Source organism: Cimex lectularius, unplaced genomic scaffold (genome assembly GCF_000648675.2).
Source record: "Cimex lectularius strain Harlan isolate CLEC.00 unplaced genomic scaffold, Clec_2.1 scaffold366, whole genome shotgun sequence".
Classification (NCBI taxonomy): Eukaryota; Metazoa; Arthropoda; class Insecta; order Hemiptera; family Cimicidae; genus Cimex; species Cimex lectularius.
The window spans coordinates 295529-316505 of NW_019393020.1; the positions used below are offsets into that span (position 1 = coordinate 295529).

Genomic DNA, 20977 nt, shown 5'->3' on the forward strand with positions numbered 1-20977 from the left:
AACAAAAAACTTCCCATAAATCCCTGTCCAAATCTCAACTGTAAAGAAGTAATTTCAGGTTTTGGGTTTTTTTCGACTTAGGTCCATTAAATTGCTTATAAACTTAAGAATTACTGACTGTTGAAAAATATGGTTTGTGCCACCTGAAAGAACGTTAAATTTGCTATAAGAAAACTTATTTAGTGTGTAGTTACAAACATTTACCATTCCAACATTTTCAAAAAATTCCAAGATTCAGCATATTTTTTTCTGAATTTTTCGTGCAAAAGTTTTTATCAATTCTGCAATGTAAATAGGTTTTATTACAGTAAATTTAACGTTCTTTCAGGTGGCAAACCAAATTTTATAAGCAAAGTTTATAAGCAATTTAGGGACCTAAGTCGAAAAAAACCCAAAACCTGAAATTGCTTCTTTACAGTTGAGATTTGGACAGGGGTTTATAGGAAGTTTTTTGTTGCATATGGTGAGTAGAAACACCTGAAATTTTCGACACTGAACGTCAGTCACCCTATATAGCGGGAAATGTTTTTTTATATTATGTTGTTTTCGAAAACACAAGCATTGAAGGGGTTTTATTATGAAAATTTTCCTTGTAAAATTTTGAGTCAAGAAGAATTATCCTTTATTATATTATTATATGCTGTCATAATATTATTAAAAAATTAACCAAGTGCTGTTCAGTTAAACCTTTAATCCTCCCTTCTTTACTTATGTTGAATTTTTAATGACAAATCAATCTAATTTCAGTTTCTTTGTCATAAATCAATAGCATTTTTCGTAATAATTTTACCTTTAAGGTAAAATGCCTTGGCCAAAAAATTATACCATATATACGTTTCACAATTCACAACAATGAATCAATTTGGACGGAGACTGCTTAACAAAATTGTCCGTTAAAAAGTTTTTAACACATTTCTAATCCTTTGTACACATATATATTTCTATGATTTCTCATTTATTTACCTCATTCAACAAACGAAATATTTGTTTTTTTATTTTGATTATTAGGAGGTAGTGAGATGCGGTCTGATGTGAAAGAGGTTTTAGAAAAACATTTTCTTTATTGTGCCAACGTTTCGAACTTTATTAAGATCTTCTTCAGGGCCTGTGATTTATAAACATTGTTTAAATTTGACAAATACATGTCAAAGCAGCACAATCCAAAAAAGATGGGTATGGAAGCTCATTAAATAGAGAACTTTTCAGGGAATTTGCAAAGCTCCAGGAGTGTGTAGTTACTAACACTTACCATTCCAACATTTTCAAAAAATTCCAAGATTCAACATATTTTTTTCTGAATTTTTCGTGCAAAAATTTTTATCAATTCTGCAATGTAAATAGGTTTTTATTACAGCAAATTTAGCGTTCTTTCTGGTGGCAAACCAAATTTTATAAGCGATTTGGGGACCTAAGTCGAAAAAACCCAAAACCTGAAATTACTTCGTTACAGTTGAGATTTGGACAGGAGTTTATAGGAAGTTTTTTTCTTGCATATGGTGAGTAGACACACCTGAAATGTTCGACATTTATGGCCAGTCACCCTGCATAATGTCCAGACTGGGTTAATTGTTTGAAACAGAAGCTATTATCGTCGGAGGATAATTAAGTAAACTTTAATCGCGGTTGGAGGGCTTTGAGATTCGACCTGCGTACAACTAAGTACAAACTAGAAGCAAACATTGCGTCGCTGCCTAATCTCACTCAAATGATGGGGTTCGATTGTCCGAACTTGAGCTAACAAGCGGCCTGTAAACGTTCCTCTTGCCACCGCAGGCAGGAATGACAAACAAGTTTCATTTTGAGTTATCAAATTTCAGTACAAATGCCTTTGTAGTTGATGGAACTGTCCATAATTGTACCAGATAATACCTGACATTCCAAAACTTGAAACACACAAAGGCAATGGTTTCTGGGTTTTTGTTTAGAAAACTTTGTTTGTTACTAAATGATCCTAGAAATTCCAGTGCTTAACAAATAGTATTTTAAAGACCGAAAAATATTTATTTCTAGGATTTCTCATTTATTTACCTCATTCAACAAACGAAATATTTGTTTTTTTATTTTGATTATTAGGAGGGAGTGAGATGCGGTCTGCTGTGACAAAGGTTTTAGAAAAACGTTTTCTTTACTGTGCCAACGTTTCGAACTTTATTAAGATCTTCTTCAGGGCCTGCGATTTATAAACATTGTTTAAATTTCACTAATACATGTAGGATAGGAAAAAAATGAATTTATACAATGTTGGAAAATTTTAGATTAAAAAAGTGAACTCATAAAATGCTAGAAAATTTTAGATTAAAAATAAATAAATAAAAGTTATACAATGCTAGAAAATTTTAGATTAAAAAAAATTTTCTAAAGCTAGAGAATTTTTTTAAATTTATAAGTATTTTTCTTTTTTCTTTTATATATATTTAAATTTAAATTTTGAGTATATATTTTTTTCTAACATTTTTATTTAGTACTTATCATTAATTTTTTTAAAAAGTGCCTAGAAAAAAATCAAGTGAGCAAAAGAAGAATGTTGAAGTACGCTCAGCTGTGGGCCAAGCAGGAGGCACAAACGGTCGGGACGAATGTATTTATTAGCGAGAACGTATTTCAAGATATTCACTCTCAAATTCGAGTACCCTTCCTCGAATTGATAAAATATGTCGTACGACTTGATTGAAAATGATGAAAGCAAAACAGTCGTAATTTGTATTGATGTGAGTGAATTGAATCTGAGGTGAAGAAGAGAACCGAGGGTTATCCAGTTTTATTCCGTTTTTCCCATGTTATCCCAGGATTATCCAGTACTCTACTATAGTATTCATCTCTATAAACTACATATTTTTATTATAAAGTATAAAATATTTTGCGCTTATTATATTTTAAACTGTCGAACGAGAGGTAGAGAGAATGCCAATAAGATGAAGAAACACGATATTTTAATTTTTTTTTAAATTGCAAATAATTTCTACGACAAAAAACCATAATATTTTCATTTTAGAATACTTCGTAAGACTTTTCTTGTCCCTCAAAACTTGCTTGAAGTTTGGACAGCGTTGGCAAGATCGTACTTTACGAACTGGCAACCATTGTTTTTGTTTCCTACAGTTGTTTCTTGTTTAAAAAAAATATTGGTACATAAACCTCTTTTAAACGTAATAAATTTTATATCGGATAGTGGTAATAAAATGCTCCTAAAACCTTTTAATACTTTATAATTGATCAGTTGAGAAGACTGCGTACACTCTTCAATGTTTTCTTTTTTTAAAGAAAAATAAATTATTTATTCCTTTTTATAAAACTAAGAAAAACTTTATATCTGTATATGTTGATCGCAGAATTTTTTTATTAAATATTTCTTTACGTGCTTATATTTCATACTGTCTCCTAAATAGATTTCATGTTTTAAAGAAAGGACAAATTTGAAGTTAAAAAGGTCGATTTGAAATTATTTGTTGATTTGGAGTAAGAAGAGGAAAAAATTTAGTTTGAAATTGGCAAGGGTTCATTTTAAGTTAAAACGGAGTGATTTAACGGAAAAAAATCAAAACACCTCAGTAAATAGGACTTTCTAACTTAACGCAAAATGAACTTGGGTGTCAAATATCAAAACAAAACTGGAAAAAGACGTTTAAGTGAATTTTTTTTTTTTTTGAAAATTGGATATTTCTTATAAAAAAGCAAACGCAAATCCGAAACGACAAAATTTTATAATTTGTGCTTTTTTCAAATGGCCCATCTTGAAAGATGAGTACGACATAAAATTTTGATAAAAAATCATGACACTTTTTCGAGCAACGTTTCATGAATTAATTAAATAGTAAACAGTAATAAATAAAAAGTGATGGCTGAATCCAGCCCTCCTTTCAATTTTTATGTTGTAGGTCCAACCACTGTCCACAGCTTTTCTGGTTACAGAATCCTGGTGAACCATGAAAAAAAAAACATAATTTCCTTTCCGTACCAGAAGGGAATGTTTCGATTCGAGTAAGCACCTGGGGCTAGGTTAATTCCGTTTTTCCAGTTTTTTGCTTTAATATGCCACGAAACAGCCATGGCACTTGTTCCAAGCTGTGCTCCTAATTAAAAGTCCGAGAAAGGGAATTAACCAACTATTTTTCTGTTTTAAGACTTTTTCGGATTGTATTCTTTGTTATTAAGGTGGAAATTTTTTAGATCAAAAGTTTTCAATATTAGGTTTTTATTTAATTAATTAAGGTTTTAACTTGAGATAAAAAAGTCAGTGTCACGAGCGGGATTCGAACCCACGACCTTCGGCTTGATACGCCGCTACTCGACCACTTGAGCTATCATGACTTCGATCCTATCGGGCCGCACCTTTTGAATTTTCCCTCCTCTTTGCCATTTTGCAAATGTCGTGTAATCTATTTGATTCTCGGCGACAAGTGAAATGGCCAAGGAGAGCTTTAGTGAAGCACACTTGATTTTAATTCATTAAATTCACTATTTTTCGTGGTCTGCTTGATCAATTAATATCATTTAATTAATTAAGGTTTTAAGTTGAGATAAAAAAATCAGTGTCACGAGCGGGATTTGAAGTGGTAGAGTAGTGGCGTATCAAGCCGAAGGTCGTGGGTTCGAATCCCGCTCGTGACACTGACTTTTTTATCTCAACTTAAACCTTAATTAATTAAATGATATTAATTGGTCAAGCGGACCAGGAAAAATAGCGAATTAGGTTTTTATTTAATGTAATTTGATCGAAGGATAATGTTTTGCAACATATTTTTGATCACTTATCCCAATAGAAAAAAATATTTTCTAGTTCACTCTTCTCTTACGAATTTTATTTAAAAAAATATGTTTGTAATTTTTTTTATAAATGCAATCTATTACATATTTCCAAGGGGTAGAAACGCAAAATACTTGTTTAATTTGAAATGTCAGTTTTCTTTACTGTATTTTTGTACTGTGAAGTACAGTCGATGATGGATTCGTTCTGATGGCAATTCATGAAATTGCACAATATTTCATTTTAAATCATGCAGAGGGGGAAAACAAGCAGTAAAAACACGTCTATAAAATAGAACAGGAATTTAAAAAAATTAAAATTCTTTAAAAATACAATGTTAGATTAAATGTTGCTTTTCAATTTAAGGAAATGGACCAGGGTTACTCTGATTTTTTTCTGAGTACAAATTACAACTTTGTTTTCGACCTTAGTTCGGGTTCGGTGCTCCCGTGGGTTTATTGGTTGCGGTCGTCACGTTCTATCGCCATCATCAAAAAGCCCTTCTTCTCCGGTTTTATTAATCGAATCCATCGTTAACATTCCTTTAAAACTTCTTCCCAATTGGGGCGTTCCTCTGTACCCTTAAATGGATTCTCGGCCGAACTCTTTAACACGGGAATACGATTTGAGCCATACGCATGGAAAAGTATAAAATCGTTTTTATGAAAGGAACCGTATGTTTAATACAAATGAGCTGATAAAAAAATTATATCACGTTACGATGGTTTTGGTTTATGTGATAATTCGGTAAAAAACAGCAAATTTTATGAACCCTCAAAAAAATTATTAGGTCTAATCAGTGAAAATGGCATAGTTCACAGTTTTGTACAAAGTTAGTTTCACGAACGGGATTCTACTCATTTCATCAATCAAGACCTTACATGAAAATATTAAATAATTGAAAGAAATAATTTGGTCAATCAGACCACTAAACATAATGTATTTTGTACAAACTTCAAGTTTTTAACAGTTTTGTAATGTATTTTTAGTTTAATACCATCAAAGTATTATTATAGTGTAGTATTTAGTAACTGTTAATTAAAAAATAAATAAACCGTGAAATCCGGCGGTCTGGTATGATGTAGGTTTAGAAAAATTACAATTAATTAAGGTTTTTAGTTGAGATAAAAAAGTCAATGGCACGAGCGAGATTCGAACCCATGATCTTCGGCTTGATACGCCGCTGCTCTACCACTTGAGCTATCGTGACCTCGATCCACTTGGACACCAACTTCCCATCTCAACCGCACCTTTGGAATTTTCCCTCCTTTTTGCTATTTTTCAAATGTCGTATAATCGGGTTGGATTCTCGAGCTAGCTCAAGTGGTAGAGCAGCGGCGTATCAAGCGAAGGGTTCGAATCCCGCTCGTGCCATTTACTTTTTTATCTCAACTAAAAACCTTAATTAATTGTAATACATTAATTGTTCAAGCGGACCACGAAATTAGTGAGTTTAGAAAAATATTTTCTTTGTAGTACTTGACATTTCTACGTAGAGATAAAAAAGTGTCACGAGTTATAAAATTATATATTTACTTTCTATACAAATTAAACATTAATTTGAAATAAATATAACAATATCTGTACAGAACCGCTTGCTTTCAGTAGGTAACAACTTGTATTTGTTAACAGGAGGCATGGTACAGAACATATAAATTATGAAAAGAAAAAATATACTTGTACATAAACAAAAACTTTAAAAAAATGTTTAATTATGATAATACTGTTGTAATTTTTTTTTTAATTAGGGCTTTTATAAAGAAGTATCATAACTCCATTTACGTTTTAGTGGACAATTGACCAAGTTACTTCTTTCAATCAATTAAATATTCTTGGTTGAAAAAAAGGCAGTATCATGAGCGGGATTCGAACCCACGACCTTCGGCTCGATACGCCGCTACTCTCGCTCAAGCGGTAGAGTAGCGGCGTATCAAGCCGAAGGTCGTGGGTTCGAATCCCGCTCGTGACACTGACCTTTTTAAACTAAAAATCTTAATTGATTGAATTGGTCAAGCAGATTCCGAAAACTAGTGAATTTCTACGTAGAATTCTTCAAAAATGTCTTTCCTTTCCCTAATTATCCCCGTCTACATAATCCTGAAAGGTACCCATTCTTAAGCCGACTCCGCATAGAAGAATAGATTTCTAACCCTACTTCTTTCCCCACTCCTTCAAAATCCAACGTTTATAAACATAAAACATCAACATCTCATTGGCACTCCCAACACGACACCCAATAATGATACATCTTCACAGAAACCAAACACTTTGAGAGAGTAAAAATACTTTAAGTCTAAAATTTCTAGCAACGTGTAAATGCACTTTTTTCACACCCTTCATGTTTTTGTATAATTTAAACAATGCTTATAAATCCAGGCCCTGAAGATGATTTCAATAAAGATCGAAACGTTGACATGATAAAGTAAGTGTTTTTCTAAACATCACACCACACCGCATCTCACGATCTCTAAATACTAATATTATTTATTAGTTAAAAATCAAATATTTAGGGTATCGATTGTAAAAAACATTAATTCTTACACTCATTCCCAATTTTGCAGGCAAAACAATCCAAACGAGAAGAAACAGCTCCGATATGAAAAATAATATTTAAATTAACTTCTGAACTAACCCCTTAATTAGTTAAAAAAGCTCTATCAACCCATTTTTGAATTCTTAACTAACCCCTTAATTAGTTAAAAATCAAATATTTAGGGTATCGATTGTAAAAAACATTAATTCTTAAACTATATTGTTGTATCTTTGAGATGTTTCTTACTTATTTCATGTGCAAGGTCAATGGTTTGATATAATCCTTTATTATTGAACTTGAAAAAAATATACATAGATTAATTTTCTTGTTATTGAAATTATTCCATAACTTTAACTTGAGCCTGTCATGATTTTTTATTTATTTTTTTTGTAGGTAGATGTAAAACCAGAATTTTATAAACCAACCAGGGTAAATTTGTTATAAAAAACATTTCCTATTACTAATAAATTTTTATTTGAATTCATAATGCTTTTTCGTTCGAATGCCTTTTATTTTATTTTATTTTTTGTAGATAGATTTAAAACCAAAATTTTATAAACCAACCAGGGTAAATTTGTTATAAAAAAACATTACATGAAAAATATATTATTTCAATTATTTTTTCCTATTACTAATAAATTTTATTTGAATTCATAATGCTTTTTCGGTCGAATGCCTTTTTTTTAATTAAATTTTTTAAATTATTGTTTATTTGTCTTATCATAGCTATACTAACTCAAAATAATATTGATAATTTCATCTAGAAATATTGAATATTGTAAAAAGGTTTATCAGGTATGAAAATTTTCGGAGAGAAAAAATGTAAAAAAAGTTACTTTTAATGACCAAAATTTTGCTAAACGTACCAGTGAAAAATATATTATACGTTTGTTTCTGTATATCAGATTTTTTCTCAATAATTTACAATTAATTAAGGTTTTTAGTTGAGATGAAAAAAAGTCAATGTCACGAGTGGGATTCGAACCCACGACCTTCGGCTAGTACGCCGCTGCTCTACCACTTGAGCTATCGTGACCTCGATCCACTCGGACATCAAGTCCCCATCTCAACCCCACCTTATGAGTTTTCCCTCCTTTTGCCATTTTTCAATGTTTGTCAATGTTTCGAATCCCTCTCGTGCCATTGGCTTTTTTTCCTCTCAACTAAAAACCTTAATTAATTATAAAGTAATTGGTCAAGCGGACCACGAAATAAGTGAATTTTTTCCAATATTGTTTTCAATTTTGAATAAGCTTTTGTTTGAACTAAATAGATTCTCGATCAAATGCCTTAACACCAGAAACAATCGTGCTTAAAATTTCCACATTTTAAGCGTGTTTTTTTTAAGTAAAAAAGATTTATATTAAAACAATATTTCCATTTAAAGAATTCTCTTTGATCTAAGGCAACGGAATATTGCAGTTTTTAATTAAACCAAATGTGCCTTATAGCTGATTTAATTAAAAAATTACATGATTACATTAAAGAAATAATTGCGGTCAAAGGTTTGATTGTGTTGAAACATTTCCGTTCTTAACGACCCTAATAAAAGCGTATAAGTGATTTAAAAGCCTTTAAAGCAGACATCGGATAAATTTGTAACTTGAAGCACGGAAGTGCCTATAAATCAGGAATTCAACTCTGAAACTTCATAACTACTCGTATATATTTTCATGTTTCAGATTTCGACAAATATAAAACATCCCCGGCTCATTTCGTCGAGTGTATTACGGAAAGAATCGCTTGTTAATTTGGCAAGGGGGTATAAATCGTCTCGGTCTCCAAGTTGTCGGCCCTTTTTATTTTTAACCGTAGGGAAACAGAACATTTTATGACTCTGAAACGGCAGCGGAGTTGCCGGAGTCGGAATTCCTCTGCGGATGACCAATGTAAACCATGACCGACATTGGGATTGTGCCAAGAGTATGCTCTATTCTACTTCCGTCTCGAAAATAAGCAAATGCTTGGCATGGACGTAATGAGCAAGAGGCAGAACGTTTTCGTATTGGTTTAACGAAGAACGTTCGATCAACACATCGTGCTGATGAACAGATATTTTGGAAATAAATGCCCGTTGTCATTGCCAGTAAGTGAACGGATCACTTTAAAAAAAACTTATTTCGCATTTTTTCCTCATCTTTATCGCTTTAAATTTGTTTTTTTTTCTTTTGGGTATCCGATAGCTTAGTCATGTCAGCCCCGAGGGCTTGTATAACAACACACAGACAATATGCATTCACACAAATAAATACATTCACATGCATTGCATTCGACCTGCAAACTAATCTAATTGGGTTCGATGGGGTATTTTTATAAATATTCCGCCATCGACCCAAGCCACGTACACAACTCAAAGGGTGAATGCTATTTCACCTTTAGCCCCTCCCAATTCACTCTACTAAATACACTCACCCATACAAAACACAAGACATATTTTGACGGCTGTATATAATAAAAAATCCCCAACTCCCGTAAAAAGCGGAGCAGGGTATCCTGAAAAGTGTTACCGTGTCCGAGAACATTCTTAAATCCGACGGCATGCCTACACGCTCTCTATATAGAGCCAAGGCATGACTCGTCTCTAATATGAATACATGGAGCAACCTTTCTCTGCTTTTGGGCCAAAGCTCGCGCAGGTCCCCGAGTGTCAACCGGGCAAAGTGCGCTATTCATGTTGTTTATTTATTTTGGCTAAAAATAATAAAATATCCTCTGCATCTTCGGATAACGACAGTTTTCGGGCAAACAGTGCTTTTTCTTATGTTATTTTTTAAACTCTACTTTCACTCGATGGATTTTAAATTTCATATGCATTTGTTTTTCAAGAAAATCTGTGCGTTTTGTTTAAGCATCAAACTTTAATATTATATCGTATTTCAGCCATTTTTCAGTCATTTAGTTGTTCAAAGAGAGACCAAAAAGTGATTTTTCGATATTATTTTCTCAAAATCTATTTGATCTATTAGGACAGACAATTCTTCTGTTGTACTCTCTTCTCTTTGTAAACAACAAATTTGTAGATGTTTTAATAGTAAATCCATAATTTTTAGGATCAATCTAAAGTTGTGACTCAATTTTACAACTCTTTTTATTTTTTTATATAAAATATCCTCATCTTGGGATAACAACGGTTTTTCGGGCAAAGAGTGTTTTTTTTGTTTTTTTTTTAAACGCTGCTTTCATTTGATGGATTATAAATTTTATATGCATTTGTTTTTTAAGAAAATCTGTGTTTTTTGTTTAAGCAACAACTGTAACATTATACGGTACTTCAGCCATTTTGCAAGGTCATTTAGTTGTTCAAAGAGAGGCTAAAAAGTCATTTTTCGGTATTATTTTCTGAAAATCAGTTTTATCTATTAGAATAAATCTTCTGTTAAATTCTTTCTCTTTGTAAGCAACAAATTTGTAGATTTTTTAATAATAAATCCAAAATCTTTATGATCAATCCAAAATTGTCACACAATTTTCCAACTCTTTTTTTATTTTTTTATTTTTATTTATTTATTTTTTAGAAAATATATAAAATATCCTCTTCATGTTGAGATAACGGCGGTTTTTTTTGGCAACCAGTCGTTTTCTTTTTTTCTTTTTTAAATTGTACTTTCACTCGATGGATTTTTAATTTTACATGCATTTGTTTTTCAAGAAAATCTGAGCTTTTTGCTTAAGCATCAAATTCTAACATTATACTGCATTTCAGCAATTTTGCAAAGTCATTAAGTTGATTAAAGAGAGGCTAAAACGTCATTTTGCGGTGTTATCTTAAAATCTATTTGATCTATTAGGACAAATCTTCTGTTGTACGCTTTTCTCTTTGTAAACAACAAATTTGTAGATTTTTGAACAATAAACCATAATTTTAGGATCAATCCGAAGTTGTCGCACAATTTTACAACTCTTCTATTTATTTATTTTTTAGAAAATACATAAAATAACCTCTTCATCTTACGATAACCACGGTTTTTTTGGCAACCAGTGGTTTTTCTTATTTTATTTTTTAAACTGTACTTTCACTCGATGGATTTTTAATTTTACATGCATTTGTTTTTCAAGAAAATCTGTGCTTTTTGCTTAAGCATCAAATTCTAACATTATACTGCATTTCAGCCATTTTGCAAAGCCATTAAGTTGATTAAAGAAAGGCCAAAACGTCATTTTGCGGTGTTATCTCAAAATCTATTTGATCTATTAGGACACATCTTCTGTTGTACGCTTTTCTCTTTGTAAACAACAAATTTGTAGATTTTTGAATAATAAACCCTAATTTTAGGATCAATCCGAAGTTGTCGCACAATTTTACAACTCTTATATTTATTTATTTTTTTAGAAAATACATAAAATAACCTCTTCATCTTACGATAACCACGGTTTTTTTTGGCAACCAGTGGTTTTTCTTATTTTATTTTTTAAACTGTACTTTCACTCGATGGATTTTTAATTTTACATGCATTTGTTTTTCAAGAAAATCTGTGCTTTTTGCTTAAGCATCAAACTCTAACTTTATACCGTATTTCATCCATTTTGCATGATCATTTAGTTGTTCAAAGAGAGGCCAAAAGTCATTTTCCGGTATGATTTTCTCAAAATATATTTGATCTATTACGACAAATCTTCTGTTGTACTCTTTTCTCTTTGGGAAGAACAAATTTGTAGATTTTTTAAATAATAAATCCATAATTTTTAGGATCAACCTAAAGTTGTGACACAATTTTACAACTCTTTTTATTTTTTTGGAGAAAATATATAAAATGTCTTGTTCATCTTGCTATAACGACGGTTTTTCGGGAAAACAGTGGTTTTTCTTATTTTATTTTTAAACGCTACTTTCATTTAATGGATTATAAATTTTATATGCATTTTTTTCAAGTTGTTTTTTGTTTAAGCATTGCAAAGTCATTTAGTTGTTCAAAGCGAGGCCAAAAAGTCATTTTGCGGTGTTATCTCAAAATATATTTGATCTATTAGGAAAAATCTTCTGTTGCACTCTTTTCTCTCATAAACAATAAATTTGTAGATTTTTAAAAAATAAACCATAATTTTAGGATCAATCCAAAGTTGTCACACAATTTTACAACTCTTTTTTATTTTTATTTTTTTTTTGGAAAATACACAAAATAACCTCTTAATCTTGGGATAACGACGGGTTTTCTTCTTTTTTTTTATATTTTTTATTTTCATTCACTCCATTGATTTTTAATTTTATATGCATTTGTTTTTCAAGAGAATCTGTGTTATTTGTTTAAGCATCAAACTCTAACATTATACCGTATTTCAGCCATTTTGCAAGGTCATTTAGTTGTTCAAAAAAAGGCCAAAAGTCATTTTTCGGTAATATTTTCTCAAAATCTATTCGATCTATTAGAGCAAATCTTCTGTTGTACTCTTTTCTCTTTGTAAACAACAACGATGTAGATTTTTTAATAATAAATCATAATTTTGGATCAATCTAAAGTTGTGACACAATTTTACAACTTTTTTTGTTTTTTTGAAGAAAATATATGAAATAACCTCTTCATCGTGGGTTAACGACGGCTTTTTTGGCAAACGTTGTTCTTATTTTATTTTTTACACGGTACTTTCACTCGACGGATTTTTAATTTTACATGCGTTTGGTTTTCAAGAAAATATGTGCTTTTTGTTTAAGCATCTAACTCTAACTTTATACTGTATTTCATCCATTTTGCATGATCATTTAGTTGTTCAAAGGGAGACCAAAAGTCATTTTCCGGTATAATTTTCTTAAAATATATTTGCTCTATTAGGACAAATCTTCTGTTGTACTCTTTTCTCTTTGGAAACAACAAATTTGTAGATTTTTTAAATAATAAATTCATAATTTTTAGGATCAACCTAAAGTTGTGACACAATTTTACAACTCTTTTTATTTTTTTTGGTGAAAATATATAAAATATTTTCTTCATCTTGGTATAACACGGTTTTTCGTGAAAACAGTGTTTTTTTCTTATTTGATTTTTAAACGCTACTTTCATTTAATTGATTCTAAATTTTACATGCATTTTTTTCAAGTCGTTTTTTGTTTAAGCCTTGCAAAGTCATTTAGTTGTTCAAAGAGAGGCCAAAAAGTCATTTTGCGGTGTTATCTCAAAAAATATTTGATCTATTAGGAAAAATCTTCTGTTGTACTCTTTTCTCTTTGTAAACAACAAATTTGTACTTTTTTTTTAAATAAATCCATAAGTTTTAGGAGCAATCTAATGTTTTGGCACAATTTGACAACCCTTTTTCTGAAAAAATATTTTCTGTTTGACAGTAACATACACGTCATCATATTCAATTTTTAGGTGATTGTATGTAGGTGTATGTTTCATGGGGGTTTTATTGCTGGTCTTTTTGAACTTTGGTGTTTTTATTTTTTAATTTTTTTAATGTTTTAAATGGTGTGAACGTTTTAGAGCGGGGGACACTCATGCCTACCCCACGCCAATCCGCATTTACATTTTTTATATAACTAGTGAACTTCCACTACACATTCGCGCTAATAAATACACATACTTCATTACACGCCATGAACACAAAACTATCAAATCCTATATGTAATAAAACGACCATTTTTACTACAAAAATCGGAACAAGAGACTCGCAGATTATCATATAGGGTGGCACTCTTACACGCTCTCTATAAGGAGCACCGTTCAGTTAGATGGGACAAACTTTATCTACATGCCTAGACCTTATAATAAGTTCTTGTTGAATTCACCTTTAATTTTCTCACTTCATAATATCTTTATCCTTTTAAAATAGCCTAAAACAAGAAATATTCAGCTTTCCGACGTTCCAAGTTATGGAGTTATGAAATTTTAAGGGGAATAACGGAAATCGAAGACAAATTTGCCAAATCAACTTAAAATGTTTTTTTACTATTAAAATTTTTGCTTTACTTACTGGAAAGGTATTTTCGGTTTTGTAATTTTTTATATAAATTGTCCTATATAATACAATCCTGCGTATTATGTTATATCCTCCGTAAACAAATTTATAACAAGAATACTGTCGAAAGTTTTTGACATTAAAAAACAGATTTTGAGGAAATTAAGTTGGAAAAAATTGCACAGTTTTAATTGTAGAACAGGTCGTATTAAATGAAATCTTTGTATAGAATGTCGTCGCCGGTTCGTCGCCAACTTCGTGAATTTCTCACGGGCATGCTGCTTGACCCCCGGATCTGTCCGAACTAAAAGCCCGTGAAAAGTTCACAAGACGAATGTTTCAACAGTTACACGCTAAACTTACGCTTTTTCATTGAAATCCGCGCCATTTTGAAATAGAAATTCTCCAAGAAATATTAATAAAATACGTGTCAATGAAGCTGCAGAATTATGATTTCATAATACAATAATGAATTTTTTTTTTTAAATACGGGAGACTTGATGGACGAGCCTAATAATTTTGTCATTAGATTTTTAGTTAATTTATTAATTTAAATTTATAGAAAATAATTACATATCAATTATTAATTAAATAGTTCATTTTTGAAGAAAGTGTGATTATAAAAAGCTTTAATACAAAAAGCAAATTTAATTTTTTGTTATCTTAAAATCTTAATAGGATTATGCTCTCAAGGTACATAAACATCGAAAAAAGCCAGCCCTTTTTGAAGCTAGATGTTGGTGGGAGGATTAGCAGATGTTTTAAGTTCACTTAGTTCCTTTGCAATGATATAGAATGTTTCTATTCGAAGTTTCCAGATAAAGGAAAACAACTTAGCAAAAAAAAACTTTTGCTCGTATTTAATGCAATAAATCATCTATTTGTTTTAAGTAAGATATAAAATAATATGAAATGCTATATTAAATATACAACCTATACTACCATCTACCTCAACTAAAAACCTATCCAAGTTACCTCCAACATCCAAGAACTCCTTGAACTTATTGAACACTGGTACAAAAAGCGGAAGACAAAGCGAATCAAGAAAACTGCACTCAGTTAGTCACGATAGTCCTGCTCTGCACTGTAAACTAACCACAAAGTGATACCAACGTCCATTTAAGTCTTATACTTAGAGGAGTACCAAGCAGACTGACATGACATCCCCACACAAGACTTAAGAGACAACAACTTAAAGGAAAACTTAGTTAACTACGATGACCTCTAGGACGAAAATCTGTCTTGACTATCACCACTAATCTAACGTTATTCAAGACTTTACTGCGACCATTTTAAACATACGGAGTGGTACTGTGGGCTCTGCCAAGCCATGTAACACCCAACACGTCCAATCTTTTCAATTAAAAGTCCTTTCCATTAAAATTACTACGTCACTAACTTTATTATCCTCAACAATTACTTTTTTCAACAAACTGATCCGATCCTAATTCCGAATGTTTCACACCAACTTCTCGATCCATCCTCCCCTACGGATCAAGTTCTCTCCCTACTTGCCTCTTAATATTTTGGCTGGTTTCGGATGGCATGTGACCTCTAGGTTCAGCTTTGGGATTAGAGTTATTGCTGTGACCGTGTGAAAAAAAATTGTGGTCTCATTTGTCATATGTACTAATATATTTTAGGCACATTTTAAAAGCCTTAGGTACACATTTTAATAGCAAAAAAATGACTAGTCGGAAGAAATTTTGCTTTTCATCGTTCCAATTCAAATTTCATAACTATACAAAATTTTATATGTAGTGTTTAGTGATCATTAGTTAATGAATATTGGAGATCGTGAGATGCGGACCGGTGTGACGTAGGCTGTAGAAAAACATTTTCTTTATCGTACCAACGTTTCGATCTTTATTGAGACCATCTTCAGGGCCTGGGATTTATAAACATTGTTTAAATTATCCAAATATATGTAGGATGTGAAAAAAGTGAATTTATTTTCACATCCTACACGCATTTGCCTAATTTACACAAAGGTTATAAATCCTAGGCCCTGAAGATGGTCTCAATAAAGATCGAAACGTTGGTACGATAAAGAAAATGTTTTTCTACAACCTATGTCACACCAGACCGACCTCACTACCTCTAAATAATAAAAAAACAAATTTCGTTTGTTGAATGAGGTAAATAAATGAGAATATTTCTTGTTTGCGATTTTAATAACGAACATAATATATCATGTCATTATAAGTTATAAAAATGAAATCGTCAAAAACTCCTAAAGCGTTATATTTTATTTCTCTAGTGCTAATTTTTCAACTTACCATCTTTTTAAAAAAAAGGCGCGCAACAGTTAAGTAGCTCAAGGTAACATATTAGGTCCACTGTTTTTCTTGTTATACACCAGTGATTTTCCGAAAATAGATGTAGTAAAAATTGCAACGTTTACAGATGACACAGCGGTGATATCACTAGGACTATTATTCATTCATTATTCAACCAAAATCCTCCAAAATGCATGTAATAAGATAAACGAATGAACAAAAAATAGAAAATCAAGCTAAATCAGCATAAATTAGTTCATCTAATCTTTACAAACTAAAAAGTGGATCATGTTCCGTCGGGCACAATCGATGGAACTACTATACCATACATCGATACAGCTGAATATCTGGGAATGACCTTAAATGCCAAGCTGAGATGGAAAGAAATGAAGAAAAAAAAGGACAGAAATAGGTTAAGGTATAGACAACTATACTGGTTGACAGGACATGGCTCCAACGTTGCAATACAAAATAAAATATTATTATATAAACAAGTCATAAAGCCTATGTGGGCATATGGTATTCAACTATGGGTTTGTACCAAACACAGCAATATGAAATTCATACAAACACTCCAAAATAAAATCTTACGTAACATGGTCAATGCAACTTGGTACATAAGAAATAAGGACTTACATAGTCACGGCGGAAATACAAAGATTTGCCGCCAAACACCAGCCTCGCCTCAGCCAGCACGAGAATATGGAAGCGACCAAACTCTTACTTAGCCGAAACATGGTCAGAAGATTAAAAACAACAAAGCCATATGAACTTGTGTAGTTAAAAATGAATAGTGAATTGTGAAATGTAAATCTTATTGTACCAATGGGTTTGTAAGAATGTAAACATTTATTTATTCTATAACATTAATGGTTGGTCTAATAAGACCAGTTTTAATAAATAAATTTAATTAATAATAATTTTTAAAAAACAGTTAAATGCCAGAGCAATCTGTATCAATCTCTGACAGATGACTAAATAATGATCTAAAGAAGAACCTAAGACGACAACGATTACTACTGACTACAGAAGCCAAATCTCGTTGGGTAGCAACATAAAATCGTTCCTTTTACCTTCCATCGAAATTATTGGGCTACCTCTAATCAAAAACAAAAAAACCTACTTAAATCATTGCTAACTATCGTTTGCTGTCTTCATCCTGACCTGAAGATTCCCGACATCAATAGAATCATCTAACAAGACCTATCAACTGTACGTCTCTTCCAGCAAATCTTATCACATAAACCATCCTCTCTTAGAGAAGGTTTCGTGATTTTCCGTCTCAAAAATGCACGACCTGGTCACCACTAGGGAGTATTGCAATTAATTAAGGTTTTTAGTTGAGATAAAAAAGTCAATGGCACGAGCGGGATTCGAACCCACGATCTTCGGCTTGACACGCCGCTGCTCTACCACCTGAGCTATCGTGACCTCAATCCACTCGGACATCAACTTCCCATCTCAACTGCACCTTTTGAATTCCTTTAGAAAAATGGCAAAAAGGAGGGAAAATTCAAAANTAGGCTGTAGAAAAACATTTTCTTTATCGTACCAACGTTTCGATCTTTATTGAGACCATCTTCAGGGCCTGGGATTTATAAACATTGTTTAAATTATCCAAATATATGTAGGATGTGAAAAAAGTGAATTTATTTTCACATCCTACACGCATTTGCCTAATTTACGCAAAGGTTATAAATCCTAGGCCCTGAAGATGGTCTCAGTAAAGATCGAAACGTTGGTACGATAAAGAAAATGTTTTTCTACAACCTATGTCACACCAGACCGGACCTCACTACCTCCAAATAATAAAAATACAAATTTCGTTTGTTGAATGAGGTAAATAAATGAGAATATTTCTTGTTTGCGATTTTAATAACGAACATAACATATCATGTCATTATAAGTTATAAAAATGAAATCGTCAAAAACTCCTAAAACGTTATATTTTATTTCTCTAGTTCTAATTTTTCAACTTACCATCTTTAAAAAAAAAAAAAAAGCGCGCAACAGATTAAGTAGCACAAGGTAACATATTAGGTCCACTGTTTTACTTCTTATACCAGTGATTTTCCGAAAATAGATTAATGTAAAATTAATGGTTGGTCTAATAAGACCAGTTTTAATAAATAATAATTTAAAAAAAACAGTTAATGGCAGAGTAATCTGTATCAATCTGACAGAAGACTAAAACTGATTTAAAGAAGAACCTAAGACGACAACGATTACACACGTTTACTGACCACAGAAGCCACATCTCGTTGGGCAGCAACATAAAATCCGTTCCTTTTACCTGTCCATCGAAATTATTGGGCTACCTGTAATCAAAAACAAAAAAACCCTTCTTAATTCATTGCTATCTATCGTTTTCTGTCTTCATCCAGACCTGAAGATTCCCGACATCAATAGGACCATCTAATAAGACCTAATAACCGTACGTCTTTTCCAGCAAATCTTATCACATAAGCTATCCTCTCCTAGAGAAGGTTTTGTGATTTTCCGTATTAAAAATGTACGACCTGGCACCACTAGGAAGTATTACAATTAATTAAGGTTTTTAATTGAGATAAACAAGGTCAGTGTCACGAGCGGGATTCGAACCCACGACCTTCGGCTAGATACGCCGATGCTCTACCACTTGAGCTATCATGACCTCGATCCGCTCGGACACCAACTTCCCATCTCAACCCCACCTTATGAATTTTCCCTCCTTTTTGCCATTTTTCAAAAGGAATTCAAAAGGTGCGGTTGAGATAGGAAGTTGATGTCCGAGTGGATCGAGGTCACGATAGCTCAAGTGGTACAGCAGCGGCGTGTCAAGCCGAAGATCGTGGGTTCGAATCCCGCTCTGCCATTGACTTTTTTATCTCAACTAAAAACCTTAATTAATTGTAATATATTAATTGGTCAAGCGGACCACGAAATTAGTGAACTAGGAAGTATTTTAGTAAACACTGCCCATATTCCAATATGCGCTACCTCTTTGGTTATTATTTTCCTTATTTATTATTTGGTTATTGATTTCCTTAGGTACATTTACAATTTTATACTGCAAACTACTCCCCATGACAATAAGAAATTTATCTCATAAGGATAATCGCAAGGCAGAAAAACATCATCACCTTAAATCATCCTTCTGTATAATAAATCTATTGCCTATAGTGGGGAAAAACGTAGAGAAAATACTCCTTTTTAAGCCAACCTCAAAACTTTCTTTTCTGGCCACAAAATTTTGTATCAGACCCATTTCATTTTTCAAAAGTACCACTGCGGTGAAGTCATCGCTTTGATGTGTTCCTAGACGAAACTTCATAATTTTTTTAACCTGATTTGAAAATCTTACTTAAAAGACAGATTCAAAACATCGTGGCTTGCTTGCACAAGGATACATTTCCGAGGTACGAAACTTTGTGATGGGAAATGTATAGTTAAAGATACATAATTAATGATATAGGCAAGGAAAACTACACTGTTTTGGTAGGAGTCGAAAAATGTTCGCAGTGATTCGAAACGAAGGCTTTTCGTCCGGATAAGATGGTACAAGGAATGGAATACATCATTGGGTACTACATGGCATCAAGTGATCTGTAGAAATGATAAATGATGGAGTGAGTTTGGTGTTCAATCCATTTTTTTTAAATAGTTCCTACTCACAGTAAGTTGTTTTGCAACGATACGGATTTCGAGCATTTAGCTCATCATCAGATTGAAGGATTTCAACATATAAATACTGTAAGAAATTAATAATAAATTAGTGATTAAAGATAAAAGATAGAAAATTAAAATGATACCTTAATATTATTAAATTATTATAAAAACAATATTAAATAAAATAATTAATTTAATTATTTGGACGTTTAATATTATTTATGTACATATTTAAAATGGGAGGTACGATAGATCAAATCTGTTATATTATTAATGCATTTATTATCATGTTCAATTTTACATTTTGTAATTTCAAATTTCTCAAACCAATCTAGTTCTCTCCCTTTGTTGAAACTTTGTAACAATTTTGTATTTAAATTTGAATTGAAATTATATTTTGTTTCTTTTATAGATGGTCCTTAAATTCCGAAAATTTGCTCGATTTAGGCAAGTGTTCTTTTACTCTCGTTTTTATTTCTCTACCGCTTTGTCCTATATATTTAATATCACATCATTACAATTGAGTTGGTAAACCCCGCTTCAAACTGATGATGAGCTAAAGGGCTCGAAATCCGGTCCGTATTTACTGTGAGTAGGAACTATCTTTTTGAAAAGGATTCAAGTGATCTTTGTTTCGATAGGGAAAAAATAATATATTCACGTTTTGGTAAGATTATTTTCAAAAATGAAATGAAAAAGTTTGACTGAAAGGCCATGAACTCAAGAGCGCTTCAGTCATGATGAACAAACGATTGACGAAAAAATAAACGACTTAGTTATATTGCCCTAGATATTAGATTAGGTTAATAGGAGTGACTTTAAAAATTTATTGCACCACTGAAAAGTTAGAAGCTAGCTACGTCATACACAACAAAATTTGTA

At 31.8% G+C, this 20977-nt stretch overlaps 1 protein-coding gene and 1 non-coding gene across 2 annotated transcripts in view; both read right to left on the bottom strand.

The window, feature by feature from the left end:
• The window catches only part of LOC106664043 (metabotropic glutamate receptor 6-like), a 78746-nt gene that overhangs the window by 57385 nt on the left and 384 nt on the right, over positions 1–20977 (bottom strand). The window lies entirely within an intron of this gene.
• Positions 17806–17878, bottom strand: Trnad-guc. Its single transcript has one exon. It is a non-coding gene; the product is annotated as a tRNA-Asp (tRNA).